The sequence below is a fragment of the Ammodytes marinus genome (genome assembly GCF_949987685.1).
Source record: "Ammodytes marinus genome assembly, chromosome: 4".
Lineage (NCBI taxonomy): Eukaryota > Metazoa > Chordata > Actinopteri > Uranoscopiformes > Ammodytidae > Ammodytes > Ammodytes marinus.
The window spans coordinates 27,338,622-27,348,621 of record NC_137233.1 but is presented as its reverse complement, the minus strand read 5'-3'; the positions used below and the strand labels follow the sequence as shown (position 1 = coordinate 27,348,621).

Sequence of the window (10,000 nt, the reverse complement as noted above, 5' to 3'; positions counted from 1 at the left end):
TGCATTGAGGCGGAGAAGGGAGTACAGTGACTAGGGAGGGGAGAGGTGCCGGTGTGGATGGCGGGTTTAGCCCATGTAGCTATATGGCACTCAATTACAAGAGTTCAAACCGTTATATTACCTTGCTCAGCACAGGACACAGCACACACATATTCATACGCGACACTATTATTCATACATTACTGCGCCCTCACATGTATATGGAGATATTCACATTATAGACCTCTTGTCCTTTGCTGTCAGTTGGGTACGCCTACATTATTTGCATATATAAAAGCAGTCCCATTACATTACAAAAAAATAATGGAACACACATAGAAAATGGAAAAATATAGAAAACTAATATGGATAAAACTGAACAGCGAAATGAGGCCATTATGCTTTTGACTGAAGATGGACTTCCAAGTATATTTAGCAATAATGTTCTGTTCTCCTGCCCCCATCTGACTGTCCTCCACCTCTCTAGCAAGTGCAATAAGGGTTAGTTAACAACAACACGTACAGTATAATAGGTCATTGCAGCCCTACTCAAAAAACAGTTAATAAAAAATGTAAGCCTAATCCTTCTAACAGTTTAGATATGAGAGGAGAATGACCGAGATTCGGTATCATTAGCCAGAAAGATATGGTACCCATCTCCCTTCATATCTTAATCTTTACTTCTCCCTTTCTTAATTGTGTTTCCTGCCTATTTCTCTCACTTCCCTCTTTCCTGTCGATTCTTTCTCTCTCGTGCTCATTCCCCGTTTAAGAGGAAAAAAAAGAAGAAGCGTTTACTCGATTTGAGTGTGTGCGTGTCCCATCACAAAAAGTGTGCCCAGACACTTGTCTTATGCGCGATGCTATCGGCCCCCTAATGGAAGTCTAGCTTGTCACTAGATAGCCCTGTCTTTCTCTCATCTCTCTTGTTTTTTAGCCGCCGCCCGTCTCATCCCAAAGGATGGCGTGATAGAGCGGACTGATAGGGTTAGAAAAGAGGATGAGATGGATAGGGAGGTTAATGCTTTCTCCCGTCTCTACCTCCCTCCATCTCCCCCCTCCGCTCCTTTTTTCTCAATCACTATCAAGCGGCCGTACAATCGCTCCTCCTGTTGCTTGACAGTGATTGGGGGGGAACCAGAGATGTGGGCTCTTAACTGATAGTCATTGGATAAGGCCAATCAGAAAAAGCTGGCACACAGACTCGCAAAGTCGCTCACATCGCCGTATTCTGTCCTGGTAAGCAACACTCGGTGGAAACAATGATGTGTCCCCCATGCATGACAGCACAGGGACAGTTGTTTTGAATTTGAGTCGTATTTATTTTCAAATCCATGCACAGCAGGCCTCGTCAGACCCCAGTTATGAGGTATCAAATGAGGGTAAAGCAAAGGATGAGTGGAAAAACATGAACATGATACTGTGACAGTACATTTGGAAAGCCATTTGTGCAGAATGACTAGGCCGGAATCATGATTTGTTCTTTATTGATTTGTTATATTCTTCAACCGTCTAAAAACCTTAAAGACATTCAGTCTTTTGCAATGAGAAACAAATGTGGACGTTTGAGAAGCAGGAAAAAAAAAGGCAAACGGGTGCCATTTTTTGTGTTTGATAAATGACATAGGCGTGCCACCAATTTGAAACAAGGCGACCAGTTCATTCACCATGACGATGAGCAAAACTCCTGGAAGCTTGGAGCTGGGAAAAAAGACGTTGAGGTGTTTTGCCATATTGATTGATAGACACAAACTATTTGATCACTAAAAATAACCACAAAGGCCAAGCCACGTATCTGTCTCTCTATACTTATCGCTTCATCAAGTCTTTTCTTTCTTCTTTGTTTTGGTCCAATCCATCACTATGACAACATAAGCTGATCTCATATAGGAGAAACACATGACATATAGTGTTCTGGATATATACCGTTTTTTTTTTTTTTTTACTGATTTGTCTTTGATGTAGCTTTTGTCAAAAATGCACACTTTTCCTTTCAACCAATTCTCTTCTAATTTGCAAAGGAGTCATTGTGATGTTTTCAGAGAGCTCCCTGTGAAAACATCGGTGGCGGTGATTTTGAATGACAGCGTACATATTTAGCACAAAGTCAATCAGGCAGTGTGTTTACTCTGCTCAAGCTCTCTCTACAATCACCATCCATCCATACACACACACACACACACACACACACACACACACACACACACACACACACACACACACACACACACACACACACACACACACACACACACACACACACACACACACACACACACACACACCAGGCATGACTTCTGCACGGCAACTCCCGTGAGAGCAAATAAAAAGAAAAGCAGCAGCAGCAGTGGCATTATTTGTCCTCTTTTTGCTTCTCTCCATCCGTGTGTATATATGGTGGTGTGGGTTTTTGCCTGGCAGTGTTAATGGAAATGCCAGCTGTGTGGCTCCTCACTCCTCACCAAGTCCATTTACTAAAGTGACAGAGTCATTTACCAGGCCGCCGGCCTCTCCCATTCTCACTTAATTAGAAGACCCCTAGGCCTGTCTACCTTTAGCCGCTCACGTTTACCTCTTTCTCTCTCTCTTTTTCTTTCTCTCCTACAGTCTCATTTTTCCCGTCCTTTGTTTTCTGCCTTTTTTTCAATCTCTGTCTCGTCCTTTATCTCTGTCTCAGTTTTCCTATTTTACTCTCTTATTCCACCTGTTACCCTCTCTTCTCTCTTTCTATCAGGCTCTCTCTCTCTCTCTTTGTTGCTCTCTCTCTTTCTATCAGTTTATCTCTCTCTCTCTCTCTCTCTGTGTCTCTCTCTCTCACATGAGGCACAGGGTATTGTGGACAAATGGATGGGAGAGTGTATTGACCTATACCTGGAGATTAGCTCTTTTTGGAAGAGGTAATGGGAATGTCCATACGCTGTGGTTGATGATAAAGAGTGATGAGGTCTGATGTTGTTTGTGCTACTTTCTTTACTCACTCTGTAGTCTTCTCTTTATTCTGTTTGTGTAGCCAATCCCAACGCTTGATTTACTCCCTTTCTTCAATGACATTCTTATTATGACTTACTTACTTAAATTTTGGTTGCATAAAGAAACTTTTTGTTCTTAATATTGGTAGGTGGTTATTGCTCCAGCATTTAAATGATCATAATTTTTCTGAAATTTTCCAAGGAATAGCAGATATATTATATGACCACGTTTTTTTATTATTTTTTAGTAGTTGGATGATTTTAAAAAGTTTTACAATTTAATTATAAGGTCTTTACAAACAAATTATTTCTGCAGTGCAATTGTGTGTGTGTGTGTGTGTGTGTGTGTGTGTGTGTGTGTGTGTGTGTGTGTGTGTGTGTGTGTGTGTGTGTGTGTGTGTGTGTGTGTGTGTGTGTGTGTGTGTGTGTGTGTGTGTGTGTGTGTGTGTGTGTGTGTGTGTGTGTGTGTGTGTGTGTGTGTGTGTACTGTTATATAAGTTCCTTAGGAAAAAGGGAACTTGAGTTGTCATCTTTATTGGCCTGGAAGGCTCGATATATGTGCACACACACACAAATGACAAATAAGTCGTTTGATCTGCCTCTTGTTTTTTCAATGAGGCGGAATATAGAAGAAGAGATCAAAACTGCATTTCAGAAAGTGGGGAAAGAAAAAAAAATGCAGCGAATTAATCATTTGAGCCCGACGCAGGAGAAAAGAGGATAAAAAAGATCAATTAAAAGAGAGGCAAAAAGAAATGGTGAGCTCCATCGTTAGGGAGAAAACCGCCGACAAAACACAATATGAGAAAGATATAAAGACAGCCAGGGAGAGGCAGGAAGGACAGAGGGTGCGAAAAAAAATACTGCAGACATGGTTTTCAGAGGCAAAACAAGAGATTACAGGTATATCACAGTGGCTACTATTTTCTACTATGATACATAAAGACAAAAAAAACAAGGTCTGCGGAAAACAATCCGATTCCATCCGGTTCTGTCAATAATAACATCACTGCAGCAATGTAGCCGCCATTCGGTAGTTTTCACCAAATTGAATGTGACACGATTATTTTTTTTCTTTTTTGTTGTTGATGGAACACAACGATATGATTGCCGTTTCTCAGCTTTTATTTGTCCTACTACCCATCTTTCCAGCACCTCTCCTTCCTCCCCCTTTAGAGCCAAACTGAGTCCTGTGTTTGCTTTGCTGCTTATCTCCAATCAGTCAACACATCGAGCCTCCATCAAGCCATCCATTGATCTCGTAAGCCCCTTACAATCCAGTCAATGCACACACGCTAACCCTGCCTTTGATACACCCCCACGACCCCCTGAGCAGGTATACTTGCTCTAGAAGGACTAGCTCTCTTACATGGAGACACCCCCCGTTGTGAGCCATGTTTCTGCACTGGGCCTAAAGCAAGTAGCCGGAAAAGCTACTAAGGGTGGGTAGGAGGATTCCCATTTCTAATAATGATGCACTGCACATATTTCACACTGATAAGGGCGACATTTTGGAGCCACAGTTACACCTTAACAAACTAGTCCTATTGTATCTGTTCTATTCTATTTATATTTTCCTGTCGCTGTCTGTTATAGTCCTGGGGCACTTAGTGGCTACGTCGGCAGATATCGATTATTTTTTATTTATTTTTTAAGCGCATGACTGTGCACTGCCAGCACAGATTATACCACAGGACAATCAGAGATGATTGACGGTTATTGAAATAATGCAGGTGTGGTAAATGCCGCTTCACAGAGAGAAAGCAATGGATGGATGATGGAGGGAGGGATGATGGACAGGTAGTAAGCTCTCCTCCTCCTCTCCTTCCTGTCTGCTAAACTCCAAAGCAAGAAAAATGTCTTCTGTATTTATTTGTTTTTCCATCTTTAATTGGACTATTTCTCAAAAAAAAATGATACCAGCTTAATCAAGGGCTAGTTGAGATTGCATAGTAAGTTTGGGATTTGGAAGAAGGAAGAGGAGTCATTAAAGAGCCACAATTTATGACATTTCTTAGAATATTTTTTTTTTTCTGGAAACTGAACACAAGACTTTCCCAGCTTTCGTGTAGGGTAACGGTGTTTTTGTTGTGCTCGGTCCATAAATTGACATCCATCCATTTGACCTTTGCGAGTTTCCATGTAAAACTAAATTCTTTCTAAACTGTGGGACTAGAGCCATTTGAGGTTCAGTGGTCGCAGTTCAGTAATGTGCAGGTGTTGCACATTTGATAATACAGAGTCTCGTGCGGATACCTAAAAATAATTTGGCCCCCCAGACAGTATAACCCAGAAAAAGAAGCTGTCTTCTTAGTGGACATCTCGACTACTACGCCCTTCCTTTTCTCCTCCACCATACTCCTCCCCTTGTGTTTGAGTGTAGGAAAGAAAAGGGAGCCGCGACAAGGCTGATCCCTTTATGTCTTTTTAGATTTAACAACCAATGAAAAGCAGCGGCGAAAGCTTTTACAGGTCCGTGGAGGGAGGGTTTGGGGGTTGGGGGTGACCGTCGCAAAGCCTGTTAGCAAGACATTTAAAAGGCAGGTGATAGCGCTCTGTTAAAACAGATTGGAGAGGAGAGGTGGAAAGTTTTATAGAGGAAAGGGACATGTCATGGCATTGCGATATGGTCGGGGGACATAGAAGGGCTGACAAGAAGGGGAAGTAGAGAGAGAGCGCAGGAAAGGAGAAATTGAGTTACAGCGCTGGATGGCTCTTGTAAATAAGGAGATGGCAAGAGAGTGGATATGGCGGGGGCCTTGGTTTATAAGGTCATTTAAAGGAGTAATGTGGCACGCTGTAAGGGGGAATTGGCTTTCATTAAAAGAGCCATCGAGGGAGACAGAGAGGAGAGGGAGACGGCGAGGGCAGGGCGGGTGTGTATATGTGTAAGCAGTATTCCCTAACACAAACGCATGCAGGCAAACATTATTTTGGATCTACATGCAGTTATGCAAGTACATTCCACGGCTCCCTGTAAAACATTTTATAGCTCCGGTGGGGAAAGAAAACTGCCATCATACCACATCAACAGCTCCGTGCCACTCCCAATGAGGAACAATTGTGAACAATAGGGCCATATCTGTCATAACACCTACAGGGGCAGTGATAAGGTTATGCTTGCCTTGCTCACCAAGGACCCATAGTGTTAGTATGATTTATGTGCACTATTGTCCTTAATCAGAGTCATAATGATTTATGGAGACGAGTAGGGGGGGGGGGGGGATTGGTATTGCGTCCACGATGATACAAGGGAAGGCTCCACACTCTTGCTCCTTCTATTCTCTCCATTTTCCTTTTTTTTCTGTCCAGTCATAAACTATACATACACTAGACATTCTGTGATGATTTCTTTCTATAGCCCCCCCCCGTCTAGCCATTATCTGCTCATTCATTCTCACTCCTTCCCCCCCCCTTGTCATCCTTTTATTATCTAAGACACACCAATCCCTTGTTCCATCCTTCTTCCAGCTCTCTCCTTTTTTCAGATGAGAACTACACTCACACACTCGCTCTGACAATGACACATAGCGGCCCGTCCGCCACCATATCCCATCTACTCAGCACAATGTCCTCGCCCATTCGTCCCCGTGTGTGTGTGTCTCTTCCATTACATCCCCTTCTTTCCCTCCGTTCATCCATCCATCCAGCACTTCCAGTAGATGACCCCCCCTCCTCTCTCCCCTCTCCTCCTCCTCTGATCACCACCATTGCTCATTTTGCATCATTTTCATCCGTCTTTCTCTCTCTGGGCAGCTAGCCAGCAAAAAAAAAAAAAAGGGCTACTGTACTTTGGATCTGTATTGACTTGAGATGGAAGAAGAACACTGTGTTTTAGTCTGTGGAAGGAATGAATGAGATGCTAGTAGATGGATGGATCTCAGAGAGGACATTGTTTAGCAGAAAAACAGAGTAATGGAAATAAATAAATGTGAAAAAAGAGGGCACGCGGTGTCAAGTGTTTTGGTCTGTCTAGTCTGCCCTTTGTTTTGCAGAGTTCAGTGTTGTTCAGTCCAAAAGCACCATAGTCAGTCTGATGAAACAACACATTTCAGTCAGCATAAATGAGTTCCCATCATGCCATATCTTTTCTTTTATTTTCCTTTTTTTTTGTTGACACATTGTGTTTATTGAATTTTCAGATGCGTATAAGAAAACATACACTTCTCATCACTTTCAATAAAACATTAAACACAAAAAGGCACACAGAAACAAACACATAAAAAGCATTATCAATGCAATGATTGAAAGGCATGTTCTATTATGGTACTTAAGGGAGCTACTGAAGTCACATCATATTGAAAGGAGGAGAGAAAAAACAAGAAAAGTCAAGTAAAGTTCAAGTTAAATATCTACATAAACAATATAATACAACAAATACATGAACAGCAATACACTACAGAGTAGGGTTGCTGAAATTTCCCGAAATGGCCCCTTTTCAAATCCCGGGATTTCAGAGCTCCTCACGGGATTTCCCGGGATTTCCCGTTGAAACCATTATTGCCCTTTAATACTACTTTAATGGGACTAAATCAATGCAAATAGATAAATAAATGCAGCAGAACAAGGCTATATTACATCACGTTTTATTTCTACTTAAATAACATGAAGAAAAGCCATTCAAATTAGGCAAAATATTTTCCAGAAGATGCCTATTGAAAACGGTGTTTTTATGAAGAAAATACGAAAAAAAATTCACAGAGGTTCAATATCAAAACATGGCCAAAAAACGGTGTTTGGCGAACAAATGTATTTCAAACAATCTATTTTTATTTCTATGAACGAAATCAGTTTAAATTGAATATTTTCCAAAGGATAGGCAAATAACAAAAAATGCACTACCGATTGCTCTTAACGTGTGAAATAAGACATGACAGAACTAACAGCCTATTCAAACTGACACGCTAAGCAAGATTACTTTCCAGCTTTCCTTTCTTTTATTTTCATGAAGTGTGACTTCAAGAAACACTGCTCAGCCTGTTTCTGAGCTTTGTCACGAACTGACACCGAGAACGCTCTTTCTTCCACGGACGTCGGCTGTATGGTGGAAAGTGCAGAGTAGAGCTGCTGCAGGTGTTTGGGTCGCTCTTTGGTTGCCTCGAAGAGCGCAAACTCGTTTGAAATTATTTTGTGGAGGTCATTCCCATACCTCTGGTCTGGCTCGGGACATTGCATGCAGTCATTAGCCTCGTTCGACTTGGAGCCGTCTTGCTCAGACCTGCGCAACTATGAAGCCCGTCTTGCTGAGCGCACAACAAAAATGCTGTGCGCTCAGCAAGCCGAGCGTCATAATTGCGCAGGTGTGAGCAAGACGGCGACATCTCTAACGAGGCTAATGACTGCCTGCTGCAGATGTGCAGTAAGGCTCTGGGTCATCGTCTGCTCGCTTGGCTCTGGCTGATACGCATATTCTTGGGTATCATCAGACTCTTCCTCGGACACAGCACTTTCAGTATTGTAGAGGCGCTGGTATTTCGTATGCCTGCCTGTCTAAATAATATTTAAAAATATATCCCCCCTCAAAAAAAACTAAAAAAAAAAAAAAACGGGAGGACGGGTCCCGCGGCCAATTTCCGGTACTCCCGGACTGACTCATTTCACGGGAATCCCGAAATCCCGGGACCCGTCCAGCAACCCTACTACAGAGCTCTAGTAAACCCTCCCCCCCCCCCACCCTCCCAGAAATTTCACAAATGAGTCCCAGACCTTTTCAAAAGTGGCATACTTACACTTGACTATGTAGGTATGTTTATCCATTGCCAGGCTTTGTAGCAATCCATCAACCCAGCGTTGCTTGCTAGGCCTATTAACAGATTTCCATGACTAACAATTGTATCTCTAGCTCCAAGGAGACACAATGTAACCATCTTCTTTTTCTGTACTACTGAGTTTACAATTGTCTGGAAAAATGTCATATCTTGGTATATATGTGTAGACTTGAAGCTCACATAGGAATCCCAGCTCTCAGTTTAATATTCCATTGCTGCGTTCCTTTGTGCGCCTGGTTTCCGTCCTGCAGAGCTAACCAGGCTTTATCTCCTATACCTCAAGCTCTTTCTCTCTTTCTGCCATATGTTTTTCTTTAACTCTTATCTCTCCTTACATCTCTCCATCCCATCCCCCTCCCATCCCTACCCATGAAAAAACTCAGCCTCCACTGTGTAGATCCTACTTTAGTCTCAACATACTGCTTGGTACATCTTCTCCTTGTTAATTATTTGTGTGTATTTATATGTATGTGTCCATGCTTTAACGGTTAGCCAAGGGATAGGGTTGCTAAATGCGGTGACTTTTATGATCGGCCAGCTCATGTAGTCCGCCGTGGCAATTTGATACCACCACATGCACACACATCATGAAACAGGGATCAAGCCACTCGTCAACTCGGAGGCCCCGTTGGTGAAGAAAAGTTGAATGTTGTATGCTGACACTTTCAACACATATGCACACCCCAAACCAAAGCGCGCCTCTACGTTGTTGCACACTAGCATTCTGCGCATATGCTAGCAATCTGTCTGTCACGTACTTAAACATACTTAAGTGCTGGTGAATATCTTGCAACACACACACACACACACACACACACACACACACACACACACACACACACACACACACACACACACACACACACACACACACTTTGAGACCCATTGGGGCCATGTTGTGGACCATCTGTCGTCACCTTTAACAAGAGTGAAGGGCTAACTTGAACACTTGATCTTGCACTTTCTTAAGCAACATCTGTAGCCTGTCACCAAGGTCGTACGTCCACTATGGCTGTGAATGACAGACACACACACACACACACACACACACACACACACACACACACACACACACACACACACACACACACACACACACACACACATATCTTTCACTTATATGCACGATGGTCTTGTTGCACAGATTCTGTACAGGCACTGCAATTCCCCTTCCGTCTCTGATGCATCACACACACACACACACACACACAAACACACACGCACACACACACACACACACACACACACACACACACACACTGCAGGCCCGTCCTTCTGCTCCTC

General features: G+C 42.8%; 1 protein-coding gene across 1 annotated transcript in view; it reads left to right on the top strand.

The window, feature by feature from the left end:
- plxna1b (plexin A1b) overlaps positions 1–10,000 on the top strand; it is a 198,523-nt gene that overhangs the window by 98,460 nt on the left and 90,063 nt on the right. The gene's annotated exons all lie outside the window — the stretch shown is intronic.